The sequence below is a fragment of the Myotis yumanensis genome, unplaced genomic scaffold (genome assembly GCF_028538775.1).
Source record: "Myotis yumanensis isolate MYYU_CA2020_CCGP unplaced genomic scaffold, mMyoYum1.0.hap1 SCAF_18, whole genome shotgun sequence".
Lineage (NCBI taxonomy): Eukaryota > Metazoa > Chordata > Mammalia > Chiroptera > Vespertilionidae > Myotis > Myotis yumanensis.
The window spans coordinates 38,781,116-38,794,037 of NW_027223769.1; the positions used below are offsets into that span (position 1 = coordinate 38,781,116).

Genomic DNA, 12,922 nt, shown 5'->3' on the forward strand with positions numbered 1-12,922 from the left:
CCTCTTCGTTCAGGGCAGCGTGGCACCGTGGACAGAGGCCGCTGTGAGCCCCGCCCTGCCACTCACTGCTCATCATGTGTAACCTGTCCGCCTGATTCCTCTCCTGGGTGGTGAACTGTCCGGGACTAATAACCACTCCCAGCCCGGCCGCCGTGGCTCCATGGTTGAGCGTCCACCTAGGAACCAGGAGGTCACGGTTCGATTCCCAGTCAGGGCACAGGCCCGGGTTGTGGGCTTGATCCCCAGTGGGGGGTGTGCAGGAGGCAGCTGGTCCATGATTCTCTCTCATCGTTGATGTTTCTGTCTCCCGCTCCCTCTCCCTGCCTCTCTGAAATCAACAAAAAGACAGATATCAGGAAAGAAGCAGGTCATCTGGCCCTGATGTGAAGGAGCTCGTTACCAGGTCCGAGGGAGGGCTTCGCTGCTTCCCCTCAGAGCAGCGGTTCCCAACCTGTGGGTCTCGACCCCGTTGGCGGTCGAACGACCCTTTCACAGGGGCCGCCTAAGACCATCCTGCATATCAGATATTTACATGACGATTCACAACAGTAGCAACATGACAGTGATGAAGTAGCAACGAAAATAATGTTATGGTTGGGTCACAACCTGAGGAACTGTATTTAAAGGGCCAGAAGGTTGAGAACCACTGCCTCAGAGGCTGTCCACCCGGCTGGGGAGTGTGGGGGTGTGGGTGTGGGTGGGGGTGTGGGGGGCAGTGCTGGCCGAGGAGGGGACCCCCCTGGCTTTGGAGGAAGTGGAGCCGCTGAGGCCTGGGTCTTGCCTGCTATCCTGAGACGGACCAGCAGATGGCGGCAGTGCTCCGGGAAAGTCAGGGAGGGTTGGGGAGGGAGGGAGGACAGAGGGAGGGAGACAGTCAGAGCACATTCATCTGCAGGGGCTGCCATAGGAAAACCAGAGGCCAGGTGGCCAGGATGCCAGATGTGCTTCTCACAGTGCTGGAGGCTGGAGGTCAAGGTCAAGGTCAAGGTGTGAACAGGAAGGTTTCATTCTGAGGTCCCTTCTCTTGGCTTGTGGGCGGCCAGCATCTCGCTGGGGCCCTGGGGGCCTTTCCTCGGTGGTGCATGGGGGCCGGGGTCGGGGGGAGAGGAGAGAGCTCTGCCCTAGTCCAGTGGGTCAGGGCCCAGCTTTGTGACCTCATTCAACCCTAATGACCCCCTAGAGACCTGGCTGCAAACACACTGGGGGTAGGATTTCAACACATGAATTTTAGGGGGGGCACAATTCAATCCACTTTTTTATGGGGGGCTGGGGAGGGGGGAGGGAAGAGCCGAGGCACTGGGTGGGGCCCAGGACTCCCGGGGCTGAGCCAGCCTGGCCACTCACTGGACTGAAACCCTGAGCAGGTCACTTGTCTCTGAGCAGCTGCATCCTCACCCCAAAGGGGGCAGTGCAGCCCCCACAGCCCGCACCCACAGAAGCAGGGACCGGAGCTCCCCGATTCCTCACTCCATTGACACAGCGACCCTGTGGGACAGGCGTTTGCATCATGGCCGTCTCCCCAGGAGGGGACCAGGAGCCAGGGAGGTTAGGGGTCTTTCCAGAGCCTCCAGGGAACTCCAGAGAAAGGGCGAGTTTGGGGGAGCGGCCTTGTAGGAAACACGGGCCCGTGGTCTAGCGGCCTGGCCCGGGGTCCGGGGTACCCGGGAAAACACTCCTGGACGCAAGGCCCCCACATGAGGCGGCCCCGACGGCGGCCTGTGTCTGCCTCGCGTGCTGGGCCGAGGAGCCCGCGCCCTTGGCTTCCACGGTGGGACGCACAGGACAGAGGAGGACGCCTCCTCTGCCCGGGAGACGCAGCAGGGAAGCCTAAATCTAATAAGTTAATCTAGACGGCTCGAAACAAGATTAAATTTTCAAATAAAGGCCGCTCTGACAGCCGAGGCATAAATCTTTTATTTAAAATAGAGACGGAGCCCATTCAAATGCAATCAGCGGTGACAGATGCAGGGAGGAAGGAGCTGTGAAAGAATCCGCAGCCTGGGACGGCTCCCCCAGGGTGACCTTACGGGCAGTCCCGGTGGCAGAGAGCAGCGGGGCCTCCGCATCCATCTCCGTGAGGCTTGTGGGCCCCGGGCGGTGCCAGGGAGCCCCCTGCCCAGAGGTAGACGCTGAGGCAGGTGGGAGGAGCCAGCCTCAGAGCCAGGGCCCAGGTCTACTCCCCCCCCCCCCCCCCCCCCGCGGCCACAGGAGGGCAGGGGAGGGGGCCGGTGGTGTCTGGAGAAGCATTGGAGCAGCCACAGGAGGAGAGAGTGGCAGGGGTTGGGGGTTGGGGGGGGGGGCGCTCTGGGGGGCAGGTGGTGGTTGAGGCAAGAGGAGAAGGTGGGGAAGGAGACGGATATTTCCAGGAGGGCACAGCTCCGTGGGCCCCGCCGAGACACACCGTCTGCTCTGGGTGGCACTTCCGATGCCAGAGGCTGTGCGTCCGTCCACCACACCATCTCATCCAGGCCCCACCTCAAACCCTTCTCCAGTGGCCCCAGCGCTTCTAACCGACCCGCTGTGAGCAGGGAGAGCGCGCCGCTCCCAGACTCCGCGGACATAAATCCCAGGGCGTCGTCCTCATTCCTCGTCTCCTAGCCTGACGCCGGCAGCACGGGCACCTCAGGGGCCCAGTCGGAGGCGGGCAGAGCCACAGAGAAGTCCCAGAGCCCCTCTTGGAGGTGCCCCCCTGATGTCAGGACCCCCTGTGGGCTCTGCACAGGGAGCGGTACGCGTCCCTCGAGCCACTGGGACTGGGGGCTGGTCTGCCCCGGGTGCTTCCTCAGCAGAGAATTTTGTGTGAGTCTCTGAGAGCGTCTCCACCTTACACTCCTCTGTGCCTCACAGACACGCTGGGTGCGGCCTGGGAGGCGGCTCACAGACACGGCGCTGGCCCCAGCTCCACAGACGGAGGGGCCCACAGGCTCCAACAGAGCTCTTCCATGGGATGTGCAGAAGCTCTGCTGAGGTGTCCTTCCCTGGCCCTGCCCCCTTCTCGGCCCTGACCGCCTCCTCGGCCCTGGCCCCCCACCCCGGCCCTGACCCCCCCCCCCCCCCCTGCCCTGACCCTCCTCCCCGGCCCTGACCCTCCTCCCCGGCCCTGGCCCTCCTCCCCGGCCCTGGCCCCCTTCCTGTTGGTCCAGGCCCCCTCCCCGGCCCTGACCCTCCTCCCTGGCCCTGACCCCCTTCCTGTTGGTCCAGGCTTTCCTGTAGTTGGGGCTTTTTCCTGGGACCCAGCACCCTCTTCCCAGCCTCTGCCCCATTCCTTGCCCAGGAAGCTCTGTCCGTGGTGCTGACCCTGGTGCCGGGCGGGCGTGGAGCCTGGGCTGGAACAGGAGACAGCACTGGCGGCCACTTGTAAACATGCCTGCTCCTTGGAAAGCTTCCTGGCCTCCCCCAGCGGTCGCTTCCTGCCTGCAGATGGGAGATGGATACTTTCCTCGGGAGATGCTGTGAGGACAGGAATGTGGAGAAACTCTGGTGTCGCACTTGTATTCTTTTTAAATACATTTTTATTGATTTCAGAGAGGAAGGGAGAGGGAGAGAGAGGTGGAAACATCAATGATGAGAGAGAATCATTGACTGGCTGCCTCCTGTACGCCCCCTACTGGGGATCGAGCCCACAACCCAGGCATGTGCCCTTGACCGGAATTGAACCCGGGACCTTTCAGTCCACAGGCCAACGCCCTTATCCACTGAGCCAAACCAGCTAGGGCCATACTTGTATGTTTATGCCTCTCTCCTCACTTAAAAAAAAAAAAAGGAAAAAGAGTCCAGCCGGTGTGGCTCAGTAGTTGAGCATCGACCTATGAACCAGGAGGTCAGGGTTCGATTCTGGGTCAGGGCACAGGCCCGGGTTGTGGGCTCGATCCCCAGTGGGGGGTGTGCGGGAGGCAGCTGATCAAGGATGCTCTCTCATCATTGATATTTTCCTATCTCTCTCCCTTCCTTTCTGAAATCAATCAATCAATATATATATTTAAAAAGAGTGAACCTCTTCCCTACCCTCCCTCTTAAGAATAACAAGTGAGCTGGTGACAATTTCGTACTTAGGCATAACATTGACTTCAGGCCAATCGGCACTGAGACGTGAGTGAATGAAGAGAATAAACAGCAAACAGCCTCCAGAGAGACCCTCCCTCGTGACCCAGCCGCTGCAGGCGGCAGGGGCTCCGGAACATTCCGAGCTGAAGGGAAATGGGAATCGTGAGGGGTGTGTGCTCTGGTCCCTGGTTTCTTCACTTGTGGGTGCGGGTGGGGGGTGGGGTGGGGGTGGGGCGGCCGCTGCAGCACGGACCCTCTCACTGCTCCCCTCCCTGGTCCCCGACTCTGAAGATCTTGTCAACAGAACACACCGCACTTGTTGAGGAATCGAAAATTAATTCCCCCAATTCTATTAATAGGGACATTAGGAAGCGAGTGTGCAATAAAAACAGAATTAAGCCTCCGGTTTAATGAGCTGCTGCTGCTTCCGCGGGACCGCGTGGCCTCGTTGTCGGCTGATGTGTGTGGAGTCCCTCGGGTTTTCGGAACTTTCGCCAACAATCCCGGACCCGGTGTGGCTTCTGCGGAAATCAGAGCAGGAGCCGCTGCGCTGGGCTCTCTCTCCGGAAGCTCCCAGCTCCGCGCTGACCCCAGGGCTCCGGGCGCGGGCAGAGTGGGCGCAGGAGGAGAGGAGGCGGCACGGCTGGGGGGACGCTTTCACCCTGGGGACCTCACCTTAGAGGCCCCCCTGGGGTTTGTTCCACCCACACTCGGAGATGGAATGCAGGGTCCCCAGCACGCCCTTCACAGAGAATGTAGCAAGAGGCATTGCATGTGTGTGCACGTGCGTACATGTGTGTGCATGTGTGTACGTGTGTGTGCATGTAGTGACTGGAAAGCTGGCTTATTAATGAAACACTTGCCTGCCAGAGGAACCAGTCTGTCGCTCTCCTTCTGCAAACGTGCTCTCTGCTGCTGCGCATGACAGGGGACCCTGGTTTGAAATCTGAGGGGCGCTGGGCGGGCAGGAAGCTGCACTCGGGGAGCTCGGAGCGCGGTGCCGGACCCTGTCTTCAGGCTGCAGGGGCTCGTGACGTCCTGGAAGGCCAGCCGGGCCCTTGCCGGCTGGAGACCCTCGCTGTCCAGGTCACGCTGGAGGCAGCCATGGACGCCGTTCTGCCCCGGCCTGTGCCTCTGGCAGGGGACCCCTGAGGCACAGGCCACGGCACTTCCTACCTGCTTGGGGGTTTGGTGAGCATGGGGTCTGCTCTCTGAGTGGGGCGGGTGCTGAGGCGGGCACTGAGGCTGGCACCGAGGCGGGCCTTCAGCACAGGCACCGAGGCGGCGAGGCGGCACTGACGCTGGCTTCCAGCGCAGACACAGGGCGGCCAGCCCCTCCCTCCTGCTGCTGCCACCTTTGCTCACCTCCTGGCTTCAGCCTCGGCGGAGCCTCCCCGGGTGGGCGGGTGGCCAGTCTGGGCGCGAATGGACGTCACTGTGAGCCCACAGCCCGGTCCCTGGGCTGCAGGCCTACATGCCTCTCTGAGGCCGGGCCCTGGAACTCCAGGCGCCCAGCTCCCCGGCCCACTCTGCGCAGGAAGCTAGCCAGGCCCAGGGAGCCGGGAGGGAGGAGCCATCACCCCAGAGGGGGCTGCCCTGACCCAGCCCAGCAGCTCTCAGCGCCGCCGGAGGCCCCATTCCTTCCCCCCGCCCCCCCTCCCGCTATGAGCCCAGCAGGTGCTTCTCCGCTCGTGGCCACCAGCCCCACAGAGAAAGCGCTCCTCCCGGAGCCTCCAGGCGCCGCTGGGTCAAACAGGGCCTGAGAGGGCTGTGCGGCAGCTTCGGTAGCTGGACAAGGAGGGCCGTCCGGTCCGTCCTCCTCCGAAGGTGCCTGGTAGGGAAGGGGACGCCAGGCCCTCATTCTCAGCTGTGGGGTCCAGGTCGAGAGAGCTCGGAGGCCACACCTCACACAGCGGACGTGTTGATGGGAAATGGGGAACCCGCCTGAGAAGCCGGGTGTTGGAGGGACGCGCACACCCTCCTGACAGCTGAAAATTGCAAATCGCAACGGTTCCTTTTCCCTTGTCAGCGCTCCAGGCCCCCCTGCTCCGTGTGCTCTGAGCCTCGCCCTGCCCAGCAGAGCCTCCTGCAGCCCCGGGGCCAGCGAGCGGGTGCCGTGGGTCCATTGCGGGCACAGCCTCTCGACTGTCCGGGCACTCGCATTTCACTGTTCACCGGGACTCTTTCAGTTACAAGCAATTCCCAAAAGGGGATATGTTGGCTCAAACGCTGAAAAGATGTGGGGTAGAGGCGGCTTCAGGCACGGCTGGATCCAGGCACTCTGTCTGTCTCTGTTTAGTTTCTTCTTCATATGGCTCCCCTCCCAGGGGACGGCTGCTGGGAGCAAGGCGGTCCCTGGGTGCCTCAGACTCATCCATTTAATGTCATGGTCCAAACCTGCTCTCACTCTGTCCCAGCCGCTCCCCTTTTTCTGTCCCTTAAAGAAACAGGCACACGCCTGCTTTAGGATATTTGCACTATTTCAGGAGCCTGGGAATCCCTACCCTGTGCCCTCCACAGCCACATCCTCACTCTCAGCAAGGCAGAGCCTGAGCGCCCGATTGAAAAGCAGAATCCATCTCCCTGGCGCCTGCCCTCCTCCCTGGGCACACACCCCGCCTGCCCATAGCAATGACCGCCTCTCCTGCCCTCTCCCGGCGGTCGCCCCAGAGCCCACCAGGACGTCTGTTTTGTTCACGGATGTGTCCTGAGAGCCTGGCAGGTCCTGTCACACAGCAGTAGCTCAGCTTTTGGGGTGAATGAGTGAACAGAACATCCAGACCTCGGAATGCACAGCAGTGAACAAACAGATGAGAGACTTGCCCCTGTGGACCTGACTCTGGTGGGGAAGGCGAGGCGGGTCCGGACGCCCCTGCAGCCGGCGGCTGGAGGAGGAGCAGTGCCCACACCGGCTAGTGGGTATTGAGTTGCATTGACACTGATGTCCTCTTGTGTGGACACGAGTATTTTATCAAGACTGGCCTGCGGGGGGTGGGGGGGGGCGCATCCATCTTCCTATCAACATGAAGTAGATGTTACAGGACGGCGTCCTGGCCTCGGAGCACAGGCCTCTGCGCACAGACGCAAATGTGCAATCGATACTTCATCATCGGATTATGATCGGCCCTCAGCGTTCCGCAGAAAGAGCCTCGAGAAGAAAAATGAAGAGCAACAATAACGTTGAAACGGATACAGAGATTCCTTTGCATTTTTAAAAAAATATTTGTATTGATTTCAGAGAGGAAGGGGGAGGGAGAGAGAGAGAAACATCAATGATGAGAGAGAATCATGGACCAGCTGCCTCCTGCACGCCCTACACTGGGGACGGAGCCTGAAAACAGGGCCTGTGCCCTGACCGGGAATCGAACCCTGACCTCCTGCTTCCGAGGCTCCGCATTTCGGCACTTGCTGTGCTGTCTTCTCTGCTCCTTCCTGTTCACACGTCACTTCCCGGGAGCCTGCCTCACTCCCACCAGCACCCCATGCCCCGCCCGCATCCCGCTGGTCTCCCTGCCCTTACACACCGGGCGCTATCCATCCATCCATCCATCCATCCATCCGCTGTTCGTGGCCTATGCCGCCTCCCCACCAGAATGAAGGCCCTGGTGAAAGACTTAGTTTGTTTTGACTTCTGCTGTAATTTGCCCCACATTCGGCACAGCCCCGGCACACAGTAGGTGCTCAGAAACGCCTGTTGAATGGATCTGGTGGCATCCACGCCCCTGGATGCTGCTGCAGGCGGCTGGGCGCCAGGGACCAGGCGGTCTGCGGGTCCCCGCCTTCGATTCTCAAGCACTGACGGGTCCCTTCTAATCTGTCTGCCGGGATCTCTTTAAATGTCCCGACAGGCGCAATTGACCAATTACGAGCACTTACGCTCCTGTTCCATCATTTGTAACCGGGGTGCTCTTTCTATTCATAAAGACCTTTCAATTTTTCATGAATCGGAGCAGAGGGTGTGCATAATGAATACAAATGGCGAACGGATGGCGGTAACGCGTGGGCCGCTGCGGGCCGGGCTCGCGCCCGTGGGGAGTGACAGGAACCCAGCAAACCCTCACGGAAACGCCGATGACACACAACCTCGGAGGCCAGATGCTGGAGCACGAGGGCCCTAAACTTTCCTAATTACCGAGCGACCGCAGACACCCATTTCCCGATGGCAGCCTCGCAAACAAGACCATCGGCGTGGCTGCTGTGCCCAGTTCCCGTCGCTGAGCATAAAACCCCCCACACCCCCCTCTCCACCCCCAGACTGTGTGTGAGGCGCTTCAGGACAGAAAGGTCCACGGGAGGCATTGCCTGAGGAGCGAAGTACAAGGGCCGCCACGTGCGCAAAACCAGATTGATTGTCCGCCCGGGGACTGCGTGGTTTGGGGGCGCTGATAGTTGGGGCACAGGTTTCACGTGGCTCCCACTGGTGTGCTGAGCATGGTGGCATCGCCAAGGTGGCTCAATGGTTGAGCTTCGACCTATGAACCCGGAGGTCAGGGTTCCATTCCCAGTCAGGGCACAGGCCCGGGTTTCAGGCTCGATCCCCAGTGAGGGGCGTGCAGGAGGCAGCCGATCCATGATTCTCTCTCATCATTGATGTTTCTCTCTCTCTCTCTCTCTCTCTCTCTCTCTCTCTCTCCCTTCCTCTCTGCAATCAATAAAAAGGTATTTTTAAAAAGTCACCCCAAGGGCTTAGGGCTCCCCCTGGTATATAAAGATCCACACATGCACCCCCTGCGGAAGGCTCCCCATGACTCAGGGTCAGTGCCTTCGATTAGCATGCGGCATGCATTAGGGCCCCTGCTGAGCGTGACTGATTCGAAGGGGAATGAAGCGGACACCCTCCCGGCTGAAGCTTCCACTCGATGGCAATGGCGAGACCGACTTCCTGCTGGAAGTTAGGAGGCAGACACGCCCGCCCCCTCCGTTACGTGTCTATGTGCGAGGATGAGGAATTCACAGCCAGCTCTAAAATAGAGCCGACGTGTCCACAGACCACAGAGGGAGAGGCGGGGCGGAGGGGGCGGAGATTTCACTTATTGTCACTAGAAAAAAACACACAGAATACCTCTGGGGCGGCATCAAAAGCCTCCCCGGGAGCGGGGTGTGCATCTGGGCGGAAGGTCCTGATGGTCTGGGTACCGGACGGGGCCTCCTTCGCACCTCGCCAGCCCCTCCCCTTCTTTTGCCGTCTTCGTGGAAATCCTCTCTGAACACATCCTCGTGAGCATCACAGCAGTGAGCGTGCGTATGTGGTGCTTGTGGTTTGTGACTTGTTTCCCGTGGCTCAGCTCATCGAATCCTCGCAGGGAACCGGGTCGGCTGTTGTCCGCCTGTTTTCTACAGAAAGAAGCCGCGGCTCAGAGAGGGTGAGTGACCAGCCCAAGGAGGCCCAGCGAATGCGCTGGGCCGTGGAAGCAGGCGTTCTCCCTGAGGAGCCCACGTCTCTGCTCTCCCCTCTTCCAGGGCCTCCTTACCTCAACCATCCGATGGTTCTGCAAACCTACACCCTGTCCTGGGCTTCAGTCCCCGGGATGGCACGGGTAGACACTTGGCTCCGTCCTGCAACACCTCCGAGGACGGAGCTCATGGAGGGAGGAGAGGCCTGGCTTCCCGAGGCCCCGGGCTCCTCCACCAGGTCCGTTTTCCCTCCCGCCGCAGCCCCCTGCCCTCCGAGTCCACGGCCACCGGACTCCATGCTGAGCAAAACCAGGAAACGTGCGGACGGCACCGCTTTCTCATCAGCCTTACGGGCGCTTCTCAAAGGCAGGACGCGCGATGGACCCGGCGCTCAGAAAGCAGGAGCGATGCTTACATGGCGCCGGCTGGAGTGTGGCCTGAGCCTCCGGCGAGATGCAGACACGCAGAGCCTGGGGGTCTCTGCTTCTACACGCCTCTTCGAGACGAGAGGAGAAACGCCGCGGTTAAAAGCTGAGGCGTCGCTGTTGCGGGTGAGGGTGCGGGCGGCCGGAGCGCGTAGGCACGGCGATGCTGTTTGCGCAATTGAAGGGAAAGAGGCCTTTCCCACGCCTCGCACTTGGGGATTTAGGAAAGATGTTGCTGCACGCGTCCGCCGCTGCACGCGCACAAAGACCTGCTCACGCCTCTAAACGTCCTGGGAACCCGTCTAGGGAGGGCCCTTCCTCCCACGGTCAGAGGGGTGCAGTGGGGAACGCACAGCGGGACAGCTGTGTGCAGCGTGGCTGCGGCTGGGGTGTGTGTGTGTGTGTGTGTGTGTGAGTGTGAGTGTGTGTGTGAGTGTGTGTGAGTGTGTGTGTGTGAGTGTGTGTGTGTGTGTGAGTGTGTGAGTGTGAGTGTGTGTGTGAGTGTGTGAGTGTGTGTGTGAGTGTGTGTGTGAGTGAGTGTGAGTGTGTGTGTGAGTGTGAGTGTGTGAGTGTGTGTGTGAGTGTGTGTGTGTGAGTGTGTGAGTGTGAGTGTGTGTGTGTGTGAGTGTGTGTGTGTGTTTGTGTGAGTGTGTGTGTGTGAGTGTGTGAGTGTGTGTGTGTGTGTGTGAGTGTGAGTGTGTGTGTGTGTGTGAGTGTGTGTGTGAGTGTGTGTGAGTGGGTGTGTGTGTGTGTGAGTGTGTGTGTGAGTGTGTGTGTGTGTGAGTGTGTGTGTGTGTGTGAGTGTGTGTGTGTGTGAGTGTGTGTGTGTGTGTGTGTGTGAGTGTGTGTGTGTGAGTGTGTGTGTGAGTGTGTGTGTGTGAGTGAGTGTGAGTGTGTGTGTGAGTGTGTGTGTGAGTGTGTGTGTGAGTGTGTGTGTGAGTGTGTGAGTGTGAGTGTGTGTGTGTGTGAGTGTGTGTGTGTTTGTGTGAGTGTGTGTGTGTGAGTGTGTGTGTGAGTGTGTGTGAGTGTGTGTGTGAGTGTGTGTGTGTGTGTGTGAGTGTGTGTGAGTGTGTGTGTGAGTGTGTGTGTGAGTGTGTGTGTGTGAGTGTGTGTGTGTGTGTGTGAGTGTGTGTGTGAGTGTGTGTGAGTGTGTGTGTGTGTGTGTGAGTGTGAGTGTGTGTGTGTGAGTGTGTGTGTGAGTGTGTGTGTACAGGCACAGCCGAGAGAGTGAGGATTCTAAGCAAAAGCACTGGAGCACCTCACCATTCCGTCCCCGTGCGGTCGTGTTTGGTAACAGCGGCGGCTTCGGAGGGGCAGGCCCCATGGTCGGAGGCTCGTCTGGAAAGCGACGGTCACAGGAGCCTCACCGGCCTCGGTGCCACCAGCCCTCCGCTGGGCCTTGCTCCTCCAGGGGCTCCGTGGGAGGCAGTGCCGCCTGAGTGACAGTGTCTGGCCACGCCCACGCGCCTCTGCCAGCTGTGTACCTGAACAGGGACCTTCCCCGCGGGGGAGGCCGGCGGAGGGACGGCCACCCCTGTGGGTCTGAGGGGCCCCTGTTTCCCTCCCAATTACCCCTGAAAAACAGCCTCCCACACGGAGCCGCACTCCACATGCTTATGGTCCCTCAACCTCAAGCCCTCAGCGCAGAGAGATACAGAGATACGGGGGAGGAGTTTCCCAGCAGCGCCAGCTGCTGCAAATGGGCCTGCGTGGCGGCTGGGGACAGGACAGCTCATCGGGGGGGGAAAGACAGGGAAAACGTGGGTGCCCATAACAGGCCGAGAGAGACAGCACCACTGTGTACGCTCCGGGAGCTGAAAAGAGAGGCAGGGTGATACGGCGAAGCATGTAATGCCAATGAATCTGACGCCGTAGATAAAACGGACAAATTCCTTGAAAGACTCGAGTCACCGAAGCTCACGTGAGAAGAAACAGGTGACCGAACAGCCCTGGAGCCACTGCAGGCATTTTTCATGGAAAATCTTCCCACAGAGAAAACTCCACGTGAGAGGGCTTCCCTGGTGACTTACACCAAATGTTAAGGGAGAGATAATACCAATTCTGCACGGCTCTCCCAGGAAATTAGAAAGGAGAGGGTCCCTTCCAGTTTATTCTGTAAGATCAGCCTTGCCCTCGTACCCAGACCAGACAAAGATATTACACGCTGAGAAGAGAGGCTAATATCCCTCGTGAACCAGGACACTTCTACACAGAATTTTAGCAAGTGGCATCCAAAAATAAATAGTGTAACATATCAGGACATAGGAAGGTCTGTCCCAGGAATGCGAAGTTGGCTGAGCACTCAAACCTCAATCAGTGTGACTCAGTGTATGACGAGCTGTAAGAAAGCCACGTGGTCATCTTCGTAGATGCAGAAAAGGCGCTGGCAGATCGGACGTGCTCCCCGGATAAGAGCTCTGGGTAAAGGAGGGGTTAAAGGGGACACCGCGGTGCGACAAAGGATGTCCAGAGGACACAGGTGTCCACCTCACAGTATCCACTGGGGTGTCCAGCCGGTGGAAGACGCTACGTGACGGAAATTAAAGGCCAGACGGAAGGAAGAGAAACTGTCTTCATTGACAGAGGACACGATTGTCCGCGTAGACCAGTGGTTCTCAGCCTTCCTCACGCCGCGACCCTTTCATTCAGTTCCTCATGTTGTGGTGACCCCCAACCATAACATTATTTTCGTTGCTACTTCATAACTGTGATGTTGCTACTGTTATGAATCGTCATGTAAATATCGGATATGCAGGATGTATTTAGGCGACCCCTGTGAAAGGGTCGTTGGACCACCAAAGGGGTCGCGACCCACAGGTTGAGAACCGCTGATGTAGACGATGCAGCAGAAGCATACAAATGCGATAACTCGAGTTGGGCGGGGTGGTAGGATATGAGATGGTTGTGCAACGCCAAGCGTATGTATGTGAGCTAAAAGCGAGTGACCAGAAACCGACATTTTCAAAAAGATGCCAGGCACGAGGGCACTGACAGTATGAAATGCTAAGAAGTCACTTGAGATCGGTGAGCGGACCTCCTCACAGAGGGCTGAGACCTTC

General features: G+C 59.3%; 1 long non-coding RNA gene across 1 annotated transcript in view; it reads right to left on the bottom strand.

Moving 5' to 3' along the window:
* Window positions 1–5,786: 5,786 nt before the first annotated feature.
* LOC138996972 (uncharacterized) overlaps window positions 5,787–12,922 on the bottom strand; it is a 28,843-nt gene continuing 21,707 nt past the window's right edge. The window contains exons 2-3 of the long non-coding RNA XR_011468877.1: window positions 9,107–9,378; window positions 5,787–7,192 (exon numbers count right to left, since the gene is read on the bottom strand). This is a non-coding gene — a long non-coding RNA (uncharacterized lncRNA). The remainder of the gene's footprint in view (window positions 7,193–9,106; window positions 9,379–12,922) is intronic.